General features: G+C 36.5%; 1 long non-coding RNA gene across 1 annotated transcript; it reads right to left on the reverse strand.

Annotated features, from left to right (window-relative positions):
• Nucleotides 1–10,380: 10,380 nt before the first annotated feature.
• On the reverse strand, nucleotides 10,381–19,281 carry LOC127419934 (uncharacterized). Its single transcript, XR_007893748.1, has 2 exons — nucleotides 15,225–19,281; nucleotides 10,381–13,423 (listed from the first exon to the last, which is right to left on the reverse strand). It is a non-coding gene; the product is annotated as an uncharacterized LOC127419934 (long non-coding RNA).
• Between the last annotated feature and the right edge of the window lie 1,571 nt (nucleotides 19,282–20,852).

Below are 20,852 nucleotides of genomic sequence, written 5' to 3' on the forward strand. Positions count from 1 at the left end.
AAAAAGGTTCTTCACACTCAGTAATCTCATATAATATGAATATTTTTTGAAACTGGTGGAAAGTTAGTTCACTGCAAATTAATGGTGTTCTTTCAATGAGATCTGTCTTTGATGAACATTCTCAAAATGTTATTAACATTATTCATTGGTGAAACATTATTTAAATATTACTACATTATATACTACTATACATGCTCTTGATTTATCACAGTTTTTAACATCATAATTTGTGTTTCTGTTGAATAAACTAATGACAATTTTAATGCACTGAGATTTATAATATTTTTTATTGGTTAGACAGTTTTTTTCCCTGATTGGGCCAGGAGGGGAGCACTCAGAATGAATATATGAATTACAGCATGTTACCTATTAATTATTTGTTTTCTTCTTGGGTTTTTGAGTAGTCTATGGGCATAATAAACATTTTATTTAATTGAAAAACTTTGTTTTTTGAAAATAGTAAATTATTAGTTTGTGCTATGGCCGCCACCATAAATCCCAATGCTTTCTGAAACAGTGTGTTCTTCCCAGTTTGAACTGAGACAGACACCGTAGAATGGCCTGAACGCGCTCGCTCATGAGGTGCGTGCGCCCGCTCGTGGAGTTGAGGTGGATTCCCAGAAAGGAGATTTGTTGGCTGGGGGAGAGCGTGCTCTTCGCCCAGTTCACATTGAGGCCCAAGCTGTTTAGATGCTGAAGCAATAAGTCTCTGTGCTGGTGTAACAGAGCCTCTGATTGCGCCAGTACCAGCCAATCACCGAGGTAGTTCAAGATGTGCACGCCGCTCAGTCTCATCGGGGCGAGAACTGCATCGATGCACTTTGTGAACGTGCGAGGAGCTAGAGACAGTCCGAAGGGCAGGATTTTGAATTGATACGCTGTTCCCTCGAACGTGAAACTCAAAAACATCCTGTGGTGTCGTACAATTTGGATATGAATGTATGCATCCTTCAGATCTATCGATGCAAACCAATCATGTGGGCATACATGCAATAAGATCCATTTCTGAGTAATCATTTTGAATGGGTGCTTTGTGAGTGCGCGATTTAAATGTCTCAGATCCAGGATTGGCCGAAGCCCGCTGTCTTTCTTTGGAACAAAAAAATAATAGCTGTAAAACCCTTTTTGGGCTTGACAATTTGGCACAATCACTATCGAGCTTTTCACGATGAGATTGTGTATTTCAACTCATAACACTTGCGGGTCTTCGGGTGAAACCCTGGAAGCCAGAACAGAAACAGAAGTTTTTCCTAGGATGCTGTAGGTTACCAGGATGAAAGATAAGTACTCTGCTTGCAGTGCTGGCTGTAAACGAGCTCCAAAAAATGATGAAATAATCAAATTTCCACTGCATGTAAAGTAGGATAAGTGCCAAATTCAATTACTTCTATCTTTACCACACTTTCCAGTATTCACAGATCAGCTGCAAGATTTAATAGCTGAATGAACTAATGAAGATATGTTTGTATTTCTGCAAGGTTTCAGACAACGTTGATGGTAAAGATTGTATTGAATGCATTGGCAGGTGGAGTCAAGGAAGCTCGTTACATTTGTCAACATACAACAAAGGAGGTATTTTGTCAGTTCTCTGGTTGCAAAGTGGAGATTAGCTGAGTAGTATTCAGTTGATCATGTGATCCTAACATGGCCGCCCCCATGAGCAGACCCTCCCCATGTAAAATAAAACAGATTTTATAACGTTACTGATATGACTGGAATCATGAGAGTGGTCATGATTTTATACATATATGTCTCAAAATTATAGTTTATTTCTTTTGGAGAATAACTTTTTTTAATGAAGAAAAAAATGCCCCTTATTGTTCTGTCTTGACCTGGAACAATTAGCAGCCACGATAAGAAAGGAGGATGATTTTCCAGGGGTGGTGGCGGAAGGTCTGGTGCATAAGCTTTTGCTTTACGCTGATGATATTTTATTATTTGTCTCCGACCCTACTAGATCTATGCCTTGCCTCCACAGAATTATTAATTCCTTTTCTAAGTTCTCAGGATACAGAGTGAATTGGTCTAAATCTGAAGCTTTGGCTCTGACAGCGTACTGCCCGGTAACGGCTGTTCAGCCAAGCGCCTTCCAGTGGCCCAAGCAGGGCATTAAGTATTTGGGTATTTTATTCCCAGCAAATTTGTGAGATTTATTTAGAGTTAATTTTGACCCTTTAATAAAAAGGTTTTCAAGCGATGTAGGCAGGTGGGCTTCATTACATTTATCTATGATTGGGAAGGTTAATGTTATTAAAATGAATTGTATTCCAAAACTCAACTACCTGCTACAGTCTCTCCCTGTAGATGTCCCCCTCTCTTATTTCAAGTAATTAGATAGCATAGCGAAGTCAAGTCATTTTTATTTGTATAGCGCCTTTCACAACACACATCGTTTCAAAGCAGCTTTACAGAAGATCATGTATTAACAGAAAATGAAACTGTAATATTTATAATGTCTTAGAGTCATCATTGTGTAGTTTGATAAAATATGATTGTGAATTGTGTTTAAAAATAAGTAATTAAATAATAATTGTATTTATAACCCCAGTGAGCAAGCCGAAGGTGACTGTGGCAAGGAACACAAAACTCCATAAGATGTTGGTTAATGGAGAAAAATAACCTTGGGAGAAACCAGGCTCACTGTGGTGGCCAGTTCCCCTCTGGCTAAACAGCATGAATATAATGCCAATATTACTTATGTATAGTGCAAGTCATGGTTTAAAATTATTAAACTAAGTAAGTGTTAAGGGTCAGTGTTTAAACAAAGATTTTGTATGAACTGTATGATTAATGACTAATGTCTTTGAAGTCCATCCTGGATTAACTGCAGAAGTTCACATAGATGTAATTGTCCTTGTTAGTTGGCTGATGAAGGCTTTTGTTGGCAATTAATTGATAGTCTATGTATTCCATTTCAAGAGTGTAGTCCATCATTAGACCGAGGTGATGTAGGCAGAGATTAGTTAAGTGCATCGCAGTTCAGCCTGGCCGGTAATTTCAGTGAGGTCTATCCTAAGTCTAAGTTTCAGGCAATGGCATTTGAAGTATCCCATGTCTTATGGTTGGAGTTGGCATCAGTTCATCCTCTGAAGTCCATCGTAATAGACTGAAGTGATGTTTGGCTGGCACCGACTGCTATAAGTCATCATCACTCAGCGACACGTAGCAGTGGAGTCCAACACAAAGCAGAAATGGAGCTGGATCCAGCCAGTTCTGGTGACCTCAGGATAGGAGTCCCGAGGTTGAGACAGGGAAACAAATAAAATAATATTAGCATAGATGCCATTCAATTTTTTGCAGAATTATATATCACGATCAATGTTTCTGGTTTCTGGTTCCAGCAGACCTAACTAAAGCAGCCTAATTGTGAGTTGAAGGATAAATTAGGTGTATGCCTGGCTAAATAGATGAGTCTTTAGTCTAGACTTAAACTGATTGAGTGTGTCTGAATCTCGAACAATTTTAGGAAGACTATTCCATAGTTTAGGAGCCAAATATGAAAAGGATCTACCAACTTTTGTGGATTTTGATATTCTAGGAACTATTAACAGGCCAGAATTTTGTGATCGTAATGAAAGTGATGGAATATAGCATGGTAGAAGGTCACTTAAGTACTGCGGAGCTAGACCATTCAAAGCTTTGTACGTAGTTAACAGAATTTTAAAATTAATACGAAATTTAACAGATAGCCAATGTAACGATGATAAAATGGGGCTAATATGATCATATTTCTTGGTTCTAGTCAGCACTCTGGCTGCTGCATTTTGAACCAATTGAAGTTTATTTATTGATCTTCCTGGACATCCTCCCAGTAATGCATTACAATAATCTAGTCTTGAGGTCATGAATGCATGAATTAGTTTTTCGGCATCAGCAACAGAGAGCATGTGTCATAATTTAGCAATATTTCTTAGGTGGAAGAATGCTGCTCTACAAACATTGGTAATTTGATTTTCAAAGGACAGATTGGTATCAAATATAACACCTAAGTTCTTCGCTGCTGAAGATGATGTAACAGTACATTCATCGAGAGTCAAATGATATTTTAGCGGCTTGTTTTTAGAGGTTTTTGGTCCAATCATTAGTACCTCTGTTTTGTCGGAATTGAGTAGAAGGAAATTTCTGGCAATCCGATCTTTTATTTCATTGATACACTCTGCTAATTTGGAGAATTGTGAAATCTCATCAGGTTTTGAAGAAATATAAAGTTGGGTATCGTCGGCATAACAGTGGAAACTTATTCCATGATTCCTGATAATATCTCCCAGGGGAAGCATTTACAAGGAGAAAAGCAGAGGCCCTAAAACTGATCCCTGTGGCACTCCATACTTAACTTTTGTTTGGTTTGACATTTACATAGATAAAGTGGTAGCGGTCTGCTAAATAGGACCTAAACCATGCTAATGCAACTCCACAAATGGCAACATAATTCTTTAGCCTATTCAAGAAAATGTTGTGATCTATCGTCTGAATGATTTAGTGAGAGTTTTGTGTATGGTAGTTCGGGGAACAGACACAGTCTCTATGTGTTGTAGTTTATGTGACCTATGTGACATCTCAAGGCAGCTAGCAGACGTTCAGATTAACCAGTTTCTCTGCTTCCTGACCTTGGCCCCAGTTAGTCAAATACTATCATTATTAAGAATATAAGCCAAATTACTAGAGAGGAGAGTGGCACCATCCCTGGAGGGATGGAGTCCGTCTCTCTTTAACAGGTCAGGTCTACCCCAGAAACTCTTCCAATTGTCTATAAATCCTAATCTATTCTCCAGACACCACTCAGACATCCAGCCATTCAGTGACACTAATCTACTGTAAATCTCATTACCACGACGAGCAAGGAGGGGGCCAGAGCATATTACAGTGTCTAACATCATTTTTGCAAATTCACACGCCTCTTTAACATTATCTCTAGTAATTTCTGACTGGCGAAGCCAGACATCATTAGTACCAACATGAATAACAATTTTAGAAAATCTATGTTTAGCATTAGCCTGCACTTGTAAATTTTATCTGATGTCAGACACTCTGGCACCTGAAATGCATTTGACAATAGTGGCTGGAGTCTCTATTTCCACGTTCCTTACAATAGAATCACCAATAACAAGGGCTCTTTCAACATGATTCTCAGTGGGTGCATCACTGAATGGGGAGAATCGATTGGAAACCCTAACAGGAATGGGAGAGTGGTGTCGCTTTGTTGAGTGAGTATGCCGCCGAGACGTCACCCAAACACCCTGCTGCGGGGGCTCTACAGCCGGAACCAAAGTGTGTGTGTTGCTTTCTGTACAGTATCCGAAACAGTATCTACCGGCTTCTCTTTCTCACTGACCTCCACTAGCGTTCGGATGCATGTCTCTAACTCATTAACCTTTTCCATCAGCCTGACTAATTCCTTACATTTATTACATGTGAATCCCTCACTGCTGATGGAAGAAGCTATTGTAAACATGTGACATGCAATGCAGGAAGAAATAACATGAGCAGTTGCCATGACTTACCGCAATTGATTGTTGTTGTTGTTGTTTGTTGTTGCTGAGCAGTGAGGGTTTGAGATCGATGTGAATCCCTCACACAATTGTTTGTTGTTATGGTTGTTTTTGATAAGCGGTGCTTTGAGATTGATGCAATAATCCATGTAACACAGAGGAGAAAAACAGGTGCGTGCTGTAAAATGCACGCAGTTTAATCGTGATAAAAATAGAAAGCGGATGCACGCGGAAAATGCATGCAGTTGAATTGCGATAAGAGAATAATGCAGGGGAAAACCCGATGCACGCTGAAAAATGGCAGTTGTTAAGGATTAAAAGCTGAAAACAGATAGATAAGCGATGCTCAAAAAGCTAGCAGGCTACAAACACAGACTCGAGCTAGTCGCCAGCAGCAACAGGTAAAATACACACAGATGAAACAGTAGAAAAGCGGAAAAACCCAAAACATGCGGTAACATGACAAAGGATAAAAGGACGGATGTATGAGAATAAGAATAAGCAATGCTAAACATGCTAGCAGGCTACAAACACTCATGCAGCGTGCCGTCAGCAACAGGAACAGGAACAGGAACAGGAACAGGAACAGGAAGTCCAGTGACGTTCACCTCTAGAAAGCACATAGCAGCCTTCAAGGACAGTTCACACAAGCAGAAGTCCTACATTTTGAATAGTAAATGTCCCAGATTACATTTCAGTAAGTTACAGGCCGATTGACAAAGGTGGGCTAGGCCTACCCAAGATTGTGTTTTATTATTATGCATTCGGTCTCAGACATTTGGCTCATTGGTCGCTCCCACCTGAGAGAGCCCCTCCCTGGTTTTGTATTAAGCTGGAAGTTCTTGCCTTTATTTCGCCATTACAAAGCCTTTCTATCAAACTAACTGGAGAAGTTAAGTTACACCCATTTATCTCGCATTTGCACTGCATACAAAAGTGTTCAGAATGTTTAATTTGGACATTTATTTCTATGTATCGAGCATATGGCTGAACCCAAAATTATGTATTAATAAGCCCCCTTTCTGCTGGTCAGAGTGGATTGTGAGGGAGGTTAATATGCTCGGTGACCTATATGAGAGTGGGTGTTGAGATCCTTTGAAAATATGGTTCAACATCCCAGGTCTCAGTTCTTTAGGTATTTACAGTTGCACCACCTGCTCTGTTCTATTTTTGGGAGTAGCATACACCCCGCTAAAGCAGCAGATACTCTGGGAGTGGTGATTACTGCTTTTGGAAAAGGTCATGAGGCATCAGTGTATTACTCCCTGCTAATTCAGAGTCTGGGGGACAGAGCTTCGGCTTCTCTCAAGAGATTATGGGAAAAAGATTTCAACTTGGTATTGGAGGAGGGAGTGTTGGCTAGGAGTCTAAAAAACATCAAGTCTACATCTAGAGATGCAAAGGAGCCTTATGCAATTTAAGATTTTACAATGATTCTATTGGACCCCCTCTTGATTGTATAGATTTGGTCTTAAAGACACACCCACCTGCTGGCAATGCCAATCAAAAGATGGGGACACAACCCATGTTTTTTGGTGGTGTGTTAAGATCCAAGAATTCTTTTATGGGGGGAATGTTTGGGGAAGGGTTTAATTTTATATAATTTTATTCTGCATTTTCTGTTATGTTTATTTAATTTGTTGAATGGAATCAATAAAAATTGTTAATAATAAAAAAAGAAAAAATAAAGAAAAAATGACAGTGCACCTTTAATGTGGTGAACTACACCTCTCGTTACTCTACATGTCTACTAAAGCTACCCCTGCTGACCAGTGGCGGACAGTAAATGTAATTGCAAAAATGGCTTACGAAAGTGAAGTTGAGAAAATGTCTATGATGCCTTTTTTAATATTTATAGCATTTTATTATCTAATGCAATGAAATCCATATATTTTAAGTGTGGTTATATGTGTCCAAATACCATTGGGGGCCACTGTGTACAGTGAATGTGTTCATCTGTTGTGCATTGATACTGTGAATGAATACACTCTCTGTGTACTGCTAAGTAACATGTCTTTGACTTTCAGTGTAAAGGTTTCCATTTAATTAGTCCATTTAATCAGCATTAGTCTTGGTTATCAAATTCCAGCAGGCTATGAAATATGAATAATATATAAATGTGTTCATCTGCTGTAAATATTGCGACGCTTTAAATGTGAGGAATATAATCTTTGTTAACTGCTTACACATTGTGACCACGTGCCAAGCACATGTATGATCTCCTCAGAACCTTCAATAAGCAGCTTATGAACTTGACATTTACACTAAAAAGTCAGCCAGCCAGCCAGCCAGCCAGCCACCGTAAATAAACAAGAAACTACTGACTGCACCTTTAATTGATGTTTTTAATATTTCTTTGGTCCATTGTTGTTTCCCTTTGTAGGGGTTAGCAGATATCATGACTGCTAGCTTGGAAACAAAAGCTTACGCTAGAACATTACAATTTACACACAACAAACAAGATAGCAAAGCTGACCTTGTCTGAGCCCTTGTATTAGAAAAAACAAAAAAATGACATATCAGAGGGGTCATCATACAGCGCCTTTATACAGGTGTGCTTACAGTAAATACGTAGAACGCAGAACATGTGTTAGTGTCAAGTGAGCTCTGGTGTGGTAAGTCTCATTTATAATGCAAAGTATCCACACAAAGTATCAGTATTTGTGAATACTGTTTTTGTATAAACATAATCGCAGAGGTCAAGTTGTATTTTTGTTTGCATGTTACCTGAACTGACCTCCTTTGTATGTGAAATAATACTCGAGGACATAAATAAATGTATTGATATCATGCAATATATATATATATATATATATATATATATATATATATATATGTGTGTGTGTGTGTGTGTGTGTGTATACGAATATTTTTAAGATTTACACATTTACACATAACAAAATTCCATCAAATTGAATTGTGTAAAATTTTACATATTAATTTATTAAAACGTAAAATATGTAGTTTTTTTTTTTTTATTAAAGATCTCTGAATTCAATTTGATGGAATTTTGTTATAAAATATGTGTAAACCTTAAATATATATATTTTTTTTTGAGTGTAGGTATCACAGTAAATGAATTCATACTTTTGATCTGACATTCAATATTTTTTTTATTAAATTATGAACTTTTAATAGCAAAAAATCTGGGTTTGCCTGCAACCCAGTTAGTGCATGCTTTCCCTCTATTACTGTTAAAAAATTACATAAAAAAAAAAAACTACTATTTTACTATTTACTGTTAAATAGTAAAATTTACTATTGAAAAAAAAAACCTCAAATTTAAAAACAATTTAATTCTATTTTTTTTAAATTATTATTATTTATTTATTTATTTATTATTATTTTTTTAAAATATTTTTTAGATGAATCATAGCATTGACTGCATTTGTCAAGCTCAGCCATTCGACCCTGATATCAAAGTTATTGTAAGAAAAATAACAAATATCTTTCTTTAATTTATAGGAAATATACAGTAAGTGTATCAATAACTACAAACCAATTTCGCAAACCTCATATAAAAATACATTTTAAATATAATATTTAGTTTGACCTCCTGAGGTGGACAAACAACATTTTCTGAACACCTCCTTTTTGAGTTTCAAGCCCTGTTTTGTACCTTTTTCGTAGAAAGTGGTTGCACATACATAGTGTTTTAATGTAATTTACTTTAAAAATGACGTTTTGGAAACTTTGACAGAAAAAGCATTTTTCATTTAGAAATTGTCAGCACTATATTAGGAATGTAAGACAGTACGATTGCAGCATGACGCATCCTAAAGATATTACCCCTGTTCTCTCTCTTACATGCATACACACTCATTTATTTATACACACATGGCTGAAAACCAATTATCTTTAATGATGAGAAAACAAACATCATCAGATTGGTGTTTATGAAAGTTGCAGACAGCTAACTCATATGTGTGTGTGTGTGTGTGTGTGTGTGTGTGTGAAATTGAAAGAATGTGTGTTTGTGTAGCTACTGTACCCATTTATTTGGTGCTTGAATGTGTTTGTGGAGTTGCATGGGGCAGTAATTCAGACAGGTTGGTTCTGGTTAGGATTTGAAGAGCTTAGTTGCTAAACTGGGTCAGTGCATTTGTAGCATACAAAACACCACAGGTGACTGTCTGGGAGATCAGACACTCCAAAACAATTCTCACTCAGTCTCTTTCCTTCCACCTTACATAAACACAACACAACACAAACATACAGTATGCAGTTTTTAGATTGTAATCGGATTTCCAGAGGTTTTGGTGCAGTGGTTGCCTCTGTTTTGCGATTTTAAAACCACAATCAGTTATGAATTTGTCAACATAGTCTCGTGACAACTCGTAATAATTAGTATTATATCGTACGATTTGGCTCGTGCGAAAAGGTACGACTTTTATTCCCATAGATACCAACAATTCACAAACTTTTAATTTGAGTATGAATTTGAATTTTTGCATTTTAAATCGATACAAAACAGGCATCAAATTGTTATAAATAAATAGCTATAGCCTTTTATCCAACACTTTATTTTAAGAAATGTCTGTAAACATATCTGTAGCCTACATACAGTATTTTTGGTGTAAAGTAAGTTTTTGTGAGTTTACTTATAGCTACTTACTTTTTTCTTAATGTTACTTCCTTAGAAGTAAGTTAAATCTGCCAAAACTCCCTTTGGAGACACCCAGGTGTGTCCTAAAAGGTAAGAATGATTCATATATTAAGTATTTTGTTTATTCTAAAAATTCCTTAACATTTTTAGGAGTAGGGATAGGGTTACTCTTTAATAATTTAAGTTAGCTTTATATGAAAACAATAGATATCTTCATTTAGATACTTGGGCTAAATGTGTGCATGCCTAAATGTTTCTCTGTTTTAAATAAATACACAATTCAGATATATTAATCTCTCTTTATTCACAAAGTGCTTTGAAAATACAATCATTTCTGTCATCAAAGTGCATTAGTCTGTAAATCCAACAACAAAACCACTGCAAATCAGTTAGACATCATCCACACTAAATCAGAACAGCGCAACATTCCCAATTTGAATGGTTAAATCAAGAAATCTACAGTATAACTGTAAGATTGTATATTTCCACATAATTGCAAAGACATTTGCTCATGCAGTTGTTCGTTTGTTGATGAGGTTTTTAAATAAAGGTCTTTGATTAGCAGCCATCTCAAATTGGATGAGTACAAGTAGCAGATTAAGCCATTTTAAGCTCCTCTTCTTCAATACACAGTTGAGATATCATGACACCATTACATGACCCATCCCATTCATGACATCAATGGCATTTTGCTGTCGGTGAGACATTCACATTCATTACATACAGTACATCAGTGCCAAAACAACATACATTTTCCATAAAGCAGCACACTTTAAGAGATCGTACTGATCAGGTATCTATAGGAGAGAGTTTCTGATAGGTCAGTGTTCTGAATGGACATTTGGATATTCTGCATGCTGACGTCTGTTTACTCTCGGGCACTGAGGTTGGCAGGCCAGAGTGCCAAGCTCAGATTTAGCTTTGCCACATCACTGCGTGGCAAAGCTGGGGCTTCAGGCGGCCATCACAGAAACACTGTCCTACTCTCAAAACTAAAGAATATAGTGCAATCACATATTCACATACTGTATGAATACATTACAGTTTACATTTTATATACACTTATAACACCAATACTGTTCACATACAAAATGTAATAAGAAAGTAATTCATTAAACTTATTTTGCAGATTAGAATGGTCTGTACATTGGAATTCTAAAACATTTATACAAACAAACATGTATTAAATAAATAATATATGTAAGAATATAAAATATGTACATTTGTTCATTTTATGAGCATTTATTGATAATAAATACAAATCTACATTGTTGTGCAAATCAGCAATATTTACATTCCCTGGTAGAGCTCTGGTAGGTTAGGCTTAATCGAAAACATCTGTTGCATAATGTTGATTACAACAAAAAATCATTTAGACTCATCCCTCGTTTATTCAAAAATAAATAAATAAATAAATAAAAATAATCCAGTTACAGTGTAGCACTTATAATGGAAGTGAATGGGGCCAGTCCATAAATGTTAAAATACACACTGTTTCAAAAGTATAGCCACAAAACACAAACATTATACATGTTAACATGATTTTAGTGTCATAAAATCAGAGATTTACTGCCGTTATGGCATTTACCAGATTACAGGGTTTACCGAGTTACATCGTCTTGACAACGAAGTTGTAATATTGGATATAAATGTACACAGAAAAGGTTAGTAAGCACATTTATGACACTAAAATCATGTTAACACTTATAATGTTTGTGTCTTGTGGCTATACTTTTGAAACAGTGTATATTTGAATGTTTATGGACTGGCCCCATTCACTTCCATTGTAAGTGCCTTACTGTAACTGCGATTATTGCTTTTTTATTATTATTATTTGTATTTATCAACATTATGCCAGAAAATGCTGTAGATTGAGCTTAACTTGCATTGAACCCGGAGCATTCCTTTAAATACATATAATCTTGTGCAAAACATAATTACTCAGTGTAACTTTCTGACAGCCATATTAAAAGAGACTGTGACGAGGAGGAGGGTGGGGCCGGGCCATGACTATGCACGCCCGGACCCCAATCGGGCTAATCAGCCGAGGAGAGGGATAAGTGCAGCGGAATGCGGAAGTTTAGGAGAGAGAGAGCCACATGCAGCTGCCATGTGTGCGTTTATGTTTTTGCCTTTATGTTTAAGTTCCTATTAAAATATTACTTTGATTGTTCAGCCGGTTCCCGCCGCCTCCTTTCCCATTTCAACCCTGTTTCAGAGACATTGCCTGCCTTTGACAAATTCAATGTTAAATGCTCAGTGTATTTAAACGATAGCCCTGGCCTGCTGTAAATAATGACTCATGGCTATGAATGTGACCTGCTGAAATTGCTCTATTCATTGTTTGAGCAATCCATTAGAATTACTTAAAGTAATCAATAAAAGGTGAAGTCATGCTTCAAAATAATGTTTCCGCTGTGACATACTGTGTAAGTGTTGCCTGAGCTGCTGGCTTTCGACCAAAGAGCCTGTTATTCCCGGCAAAGACTCTTAAGTCTCATCTTATGGTAAACCAAATACCAAAATGTGCATGCTGCTCCACTTATATAATATTTAAATAGGTGATCTTGCTGACCTTCTTTAGTGGATATCAAGAAGTGTATAAACAGTAAATATAAGCATATTTTGGGGATAGATAAAACCTTCACAGCACACTTTGTCAAAAAAGTATTTTAGTACTAAATGGACCCAATTTTGACCTGCGGTCTTGTGGCCTTCGCTTGCACATGTCTGTGCAGTGCACAAGACTGCCGGGTGTCCCATTTGTCATTGGTTCAAAATTTGATTCCACAACGGACTACTACCTAACAGTCCAATGTGTGGACTTGGAAGAAGACCAATTGAGTTGCATTTGAAACTGAGCTCAAGTGTGACAGCACTAATGTGCTTAAATTAAAACATTTTAAAAATAGATTAGTCATGGTCATAGCATTTAATTTACTCTGCCCGCTAAGGCAATGAATCAAAGAACAAGCTTGGTAGAGCTTGGTTAAGGATCGGCCATCCTCGTAACCAAACCAAGACTATGAGCTTCAGCATGATGTGGTGAACTTAGCGGAGTCAAAATAAAAACAGATGTAGAAATTGAAACACAATCAAGGAGGGGAACACCTCAAAGCATTAGAGATGGTGAATGTTTTTCTTCAAACCCCTTTACTCATCTTTCTGCTTTATACATTCACCGCAGGAGGTGTGGCGAAGGCTTGTGGTACAAGGTCAGTTGGCGAGAGCTGTATCCCGACATTCCAATGCCCACAAGGCCCAGAAGCATGGCAAAGCGGGGTACAAAGGGCCCCTCCCTCTGCAGTCCAGTCCGTGCTGCCTGGGTCTAAATACACAAATGAAAAGGTTGGTATTCAAGGCCAAATCACCATGTTTCTAGAGAGACCTACATTCTCAGATATAGTTCCTAAAGCACACCTGATTACATCAGACAACTTTCAAAACCCAAGTATCATTGGATTTCTGTGAGATAAAGACTGACAAGAAGATTAAGCTTATCAACAAACATTTAAGCAGTTTCCTTGAAAACTATTCAAGGTTCTTGTATATATCTTGTAATACTGCTTTTAAGGTCTAATCGTCTTTCAACAACCCCTGCAGAGAGCCTATTGTTTATAAATGGTCAAAACACCATTAATTGAGGTCGACACTTGTCACTTAAAACACCAAAGGTGGTAAATTCCAGCCACAGTGGCTTCCAAAAATAGCGTCAGGGAGCGTTTTTGCGAGCAAGCGTCTCATGCCATTGGGCTTTGTATCCAATTATTCTTCATTAACCTGAACCTGAGCAGACCACTGACTGTGATTCTGATCTAAACAGAAGTTTAAAAATCCAATGGCAGATAAACAATTGGTTTAGGTTAGGATTAGGATTAGATATGCGCAGATTACCTGAGTATTGCCAATTTTTAATATTATTTCATGCTTTTTTCCCCTGTAATTCCATGATTTAAATTGCTTTATATTCAAAACATTTACTAAATATAAAACTTTCAATTTTGTGTTGTACACTCAAAAAGATTTAATGAACTAAAGTAACACAATTCAAGAACATTTTGTCACAACTTGGTTTCATTACATTCTATCCAATTAAATTACGTTTACTTAATCCATTTGAGTTGGGACTACATAAATACTTTTTGTAGCATTGATGAAACTGGGCAGGGGATTTCCATTCCCAGCATGTTTTGCATGGGACTGGATGGGGTGAACAAATGCTGAAATTAAGTGTTATTTTATGCTTTTCTGAGCAAAATGAGAATAGGAGGAGATTTGTTAATGTTTAATGTTCTGTTATATTTGTATTTGAAAATAGTCTGTTAGGCTGGAGTTTTTCGGGGTTACCATTGTAGTGAAGATTGGCACTTGTGTTTAGGTTGAGGAGGGACTTTTACTATCAAGTTATGTTTGATTTGTGTGCTGCTTTTCAAATTGACAGTGCAACAGTTTCACTGTCCTTACATTTGCTCTCCTGGAATATACTAATGATTAATAAAATAAATTAAGTTGGACAAATATAAGAAAATTAATTGAATTAAACGTTATTAAATTGAGTTTGACTAACCTAATGAAGCTGAGTTAAAACTACTAAATTGCTTGTAAAAACTTTCTCAAATTCAATTATGTAAAAGTAATGAATTGTGTTATAAATGGTCTATTTATTCTTAATGTTGAACGTTCTGATCTGTAATTGCATGTGATTTATTTTGTGCTCAACTGCTTAGACTGTATTATTTGGATCGGTATCACAAATAAGTGAATGAATGAACAAATTGAATAAATAAATAAATATTTTAATTATTTGTTTTCACAAATTAGTATTTTTTTATTATTATTATGAATATTTTTACTCTCAAAGTGAATAAATAAATAGATAGATTTTTTTTATCATTCCATTTAGGTTATAGTACTGTAATGTTTTTGGAAGTTTGTTTGTATACTCATTATTAGATTCTCATGATATATAATTACTTTGCAATTTAAATAATATACAATTTTATTTGCATTACAGTAGGCCTAATGAGAATTTGTGAAAGGAAACAAGATAAAGAGTAACCTAAATACTAACTTAATAATTTGATAACAAATGCTTTAATTTCCTCATTGAATAGAGGCAGGACACTCACCTGCAGGTATCGAATGTATCCAGGTGTCAAAAGAGGAATGCGGAAGAACATCTCAGCAGCGTCTCTTGGACCAGATCGATTCCTCCGTTCTGACAACTAAAAATATCCTGTCCACACACACACCCTCACACCAGCTCTGCCCTATCCCTTAGACACTTGGCTCTACAGACTGTTATAAAGCTTTTGGTGCTTATATAACAGGTCACATGTCTGCGTGAAATCCTGTCTGTCTTTTTGTGAAGGGACAGTGTCTGTGTGTGTGTGTGTGTACTTGGATATAACTGGAGAACTTCTGAAATACATGCCAAATTTGTATTCAAGTCAGGTTTGGTTTATGATTATTCAGCACTTATACAGGTACATATAAAAGAGAGGATGAAATAGTGTCTCTAGGGTCAAGACATGCAACATATGCTAGCAAACAATAACATGGGTTAGGGGTTAGTTAGCTTTAAAGTACAAACAAAGAAAATTTGATAGTGTTGACCAAAAGTACCTATGTTTACATGGGCTTTAGAACTGGGTATTTAGATCTGAAATAGAAGAGATTGGGGATATTTGTCACACTTTTTACGAAATAACATTTTTCAGAGTTGGGTTATTTTTTAAAGTCATTGTACACTGAAAAGAATTATGTGTTGGATTTACTTAAAATATCAAAGTCAAAGTCAGGTTTATTGTCATTTTTTCCTTTGAGGGAGAAAAACAAAATACAGTTCTCCAGGAAACCTTGGTGCAAACATTCAACATTTAGCAGAATTACAGCAGCACAGTAGCACCACGTTACAGACAGACAATAAATAGACATGAGTGACAGTATGTCCAGACATGAGGGACAGTATATACAGACTATAGGCAATTTAAATACAAGAAATAGACTATATAAATACAAACAATAGACAAGCAGTTATAAAACCGCTAGTGCAAAATCCTGTACCAACGGCAAGGTAAATTGTGCAAAACTTATTTCAGCAATTTGTCACAGTTTTTAAGGTGGCTGGGGTGATGTATTTGTTAATTAGTGCAATAAATGTATGTGTAATATGGTGGGGGGAGTGCAATGAGTCCGTATGGATGTTTGTGTAAGCAGTCAGGCCAAGTTGTTGAGAAGTCTGACTGCCTATGAAAAAAAAAAACTGTTCTTCAATCTTGAGGTCTTTCCCAAAGAAGTGCAAATAAAGTTGCACTGCAGCTAAACACATTGACATGGGCATGGAAAAATTACATGGATTGAACAGGTTCCAACTTCACCAAAGGGAACACCCTTATGGTGACTTTACACAAAAAAACGAATTACAGTACAACAACATCAATAATACTAAAAAGAACTAAAATATCTGTAATAAGTTTGGTACTTCTGACCGAACAAACACACTTAAAGGTATATTCCGTGTTCAATACAAGTTATAAATCAATCGACAGAATTTTTGCCATAATATTGATTAACTTGTACTGAACCTGGAATATTTATTTAATTATTCAAGCACATTTCTGGGTATTCCCCACATCCTCAGTTCTGTACTTGATAGTTTGAGTTAATAGTACTTAAAATCATAATTTTATGGATATTTAAGCCAAAGAAGTTCAAGGAACAGATATTCTTTATCACTCTACGGCAATCGTCAGCCAATCGTGTAGCAGCAGTGTAATGTATACAATCATGCAGATACGGGTCAGGAGCTTCAGTTAATTTTCACATCAACCATTGGAATGTGGAAAAAATGAGATCTCAGTGATTTCAACCGTGGCATGATTGATGGTACCAGATGGGCTGGTTTGAGTATTTCTGTAACTGCTGATCTCCTGGGATTTTCATGCACAAAAGGGTCTAGAATTTACTCAGAATGGTGCCAAAAACAAAAAACATCCAGTGAGAGGCAGTTCTGTGGACAGAAACACCTTGTTGATGAGAGAGGTCAACGGAGAATGGCCAGACTGGTTCGAGCTGACGGAAAGGTAATGGTAACTCAGTTGTTTGTATATAACTTGCCATGACAATCTTTAGTCCAACTGCTTTAAAAAAGAAGAGGGATTATCTAACATTTGAATAAACTTTCTAATATCAGATCAGATGTTATGAAAGCATTAATTAAAACCAGAACCATTGCTCTCACATGACCACAACTATCTCTCTGTTACATGACATTTTAAGATGTTCAATTTTCATGAGGAAGTACAAAATAAAATATTGATGCTTCCATGCAAAGTTTCTGATCTTATCATGTCAAATGATGTACCTGTATGTAAAACATGTCCACCAAGGTGAGATATTAGGATGCAGAACATTGCATTAGGTGATAATCTCATTGTGTCCTTGCTGGTTGTAATTGATGACGCCAACTGGTTTGCTGAACTGGGTTTCTTAAGCTTCTTAACACTGACTTAAGAGTAGAGCGTTCGTGATGCTTGTTTAAAGCTTCTGCTGCATTGATCATTATTGATGCAACTAATGAGTTCAGGTCAGATCTTCTCCTAATAAGAGATATAATGTAACCTTAATATGGGTTAAGTAGAGCTTAAACAATCTAAAGGCTACATGATATTCCAAACACATTTCAGAGAGAGAGCTTAGAGACCACTAGTGAGATGCCTTGTGGATGGCAAAACAATGTTGGGGATGTCATAAAAGCCTTACCATTGGACCATTGATTATTTTATTCAGATGTAGCTAAGAGGATGAACAATAGGGCATAAGAAAAAAATATAGATCCCATATGGCTACACAATCAAATATTTACACACTAAACATACTATATGCACACAAACTCATCAGCCTGGTTAAATGTCAAATACAGTATATAGGTCAGGGCATTTACAAGCAAAATAAAAATAGAATTTGTGTGAAATATTATTAACTAAACTTTTACAAAACAAGTGCTGTGGTGGTATGGTAGGCAAAAAAAAAAAAAAAAAACCCATGGTACTTTTTATTAATGCTTTATTAAAGGAATATTCCGTGTTTAATACAAGTTAAGCTAAATCGACAGCATTTGTGGCATAATATTGATTACAAAAAAAAGTAATTTTTTGTTTAAAGCACAAAAAAAAAAAAAAAAAAAAAAAAGAGAGAGCAAAAATCTGGGTTATGGTGAGGCACTTACAATGGACGTTAATGGGGCCAATCCGTAAACTTTAAAATACTCACGGTTTTAAAAGTATTGCCACGAGACAAACAATATGGGTGTTAACATGATTTTAGTGCGATATAATTGCTCATTAACCTTTTCTGTGTAAAGTTACAGACAATTTTACAACTACATTGCCATGACGATGTGAACAAACCCTGTAAAAATTATGATTTAAAGAACTTTACAGCTCAGATAAATACACAAATAATGTATTACAAAAATAATACGCAAGTTTTAACAGAAGAATTAATGTAAGTGCTTTTAACATTATGGCACAAATGTTGTCGATTGAGCTTAACTTTTAATTTCATATTTCCACCTCTCAAAAACAGTAAAATATCCCCCATTTTCACAAGCAACCCCAGATAGCACACGTACATCTCCGAAAGCATCACAATCTAATAAACATCTGCTAAACATCTTAAAAAGATCAGATTTACAAACATTCTAAATCATAAATGTCTCAAAGACATCTTCTGAATGTCTTACTGACATCTGAGAGGAAACGTCTTATAGACATATTGCAGATGAGCAAACAACCTAAAAATGCATCTTCCGGATGTAAACACACACACACACAAAATGATGTACAGTTGAAGTCAGAAGTTTACATACACTTATGTTGAAGTCATTAAAACTCATTTTTTAACAACTCCACAGATTTAACATTAGCAAACTATAGTTTTGGCAAGTCGTTTAGGACATCTACTTTGTGCATGACACGAGTAATTTTTCCAGCAATTGTTTACAGACAGATTGTTTCACTTTTAATTGACTATATCACAATTCCAGTGAGTCAGAAGTTTACATACACTAAGTTAACTATACCTTTAAGCAGCTTGGATAATTCCAGAAAATGATGTCAAGCCTTTAGAAAATTAGCCAATTAGCTTCTGACAGGCTATTGGAGGTGTACCTGTGGATGTATTTTAAGGCCTACCTTCAAAATCAGTGCCTCTTTGCTTGTCATCTTGGGAAAATCAAAAGAAATCAGTCAAGACCTCAGAAGAAAGAAATTGGTGGACCTCCACAAGTCTGGTTCATCCTTGGGAGCAATTTCCAAATGCCTGAAGGTACCACGTTCACCTGTACAAACAATAGTATGCAAGTATAAACACCATGGTGATGTTAGTCATAAAGGGACCACGCACCCATCATACCACTCAGGAAGGAGATGCATTCTGTCTCCTAGAGATGAACGTAGCTTGGTGTGAAAAGCGCAAATCAATCCCAGAACAACAGCAAAGGACCTTGTGAAGATGCTGGAGGAAACAGGTAGACAAGTATCTATATCCACAGTAAAACGAGTCCTATATCGATATAACCCTAAAGGCTGCTCAGCAAGGAAGATACCACTGCTCCAAAACCACCATAAAAAAGCCAGACAACAATTTGCAAGTGAACATGGGAACAAATATCTTACTTTTTGGAGAAATGTCCTATGGTCTGATGAAACAAAAATTGAACTGTTTGGCCATAATGACCATAGTTATGTTTGGAGGAAAAGGGGTGAGGCTTGCAAGCTGAAAAACACCATTCCAACCATGAAGCATGGGGGTGGCAGCATCATGTTGTGGGGGTGCTTTGCTGCAGGAGGGACTGGTGCACTTCACAAAATAGATGGCTCATGAGGAAGGAAAATTATGTGGATATATTGAAGCAACATCTCAAGACATCAGCCAGGAAGTTAAAGCTTGGTCACAAATGGGTCTTCCAAATGGACAATGACCCCAAGCATACCTCCAAAGTTGTGGCAAAATGGCTTAAGGACAACAAAGTCAAGGTACTGGAGTGGCCATCACAAAGCCCTGACCTCAATCAGACAGAAAATTTGTGTGCGAGCAAGGAGGCCTACAAACCTGTCTTAGTTACACCAGTTCTGTCTGGAGGAATTGGCCAAAATTCCAGCAACTTATTGTGAGAAGCTTGTGGAAGGCTACCCAAAATTTGACCAGAGTTAAACAATTTAAAGGCAATGCTACCAAATATTAACAAAGTGTATGTAAACTTCTGACCCACTGGGAATGTGATGAAAGAAATAAAAGCTGAAGTAAACCATTCCCTCTACTATTATTCTGACATTTCACATTCTTAAAATAAAGTAGTGATCCTAACTGATCCAAGACAGGGACATTTCTACGATTAAATGGCAGGAATTGTGAAAAATGTAGTTTAAATGTATTTGGCTAAGGTGTATGTAAACTTCTGACTTCAGCTGTGCGTGTGCTATCAGGGATGTAGGCATAGTCTATTTACAATTCATGAACAAATATTTCGCCATAGGCATGCAAATAGCAAACCTATTTCATATTTCAATCTCTCACATACAGTACTATCACCCTCCAGCGGCTAAATTACTGCTAAGCTTGAGCGAAGCCTTCGGTACGGAAAAGTAACCGAGCCAAGTGTGTGTGTGTGTAGTTTAATTTATATTCAAGAGCAAAGTTTATGTCCAATAAGTTCTGGCTATGAGGGCAAGACCTAATAAATATTCACCTGC

The sequence above is a fragment of the Myxocyprinus asiaticus genome, chromosome 29 (genome assembly GCF_019703515.2).
Source record: "Myxocyprinus asiaticus isolate MX2 ecotype Aquarium Trade chromosome 29, UBuf_Myxa_2, whole genome shotgun sequence".
NCBI lineage: Eukaryota > Metazoa > Chordata > Actinopteri > Cypriniformes > Catostomidae > Myxocyprinus > Myxocyprinus asiaticus.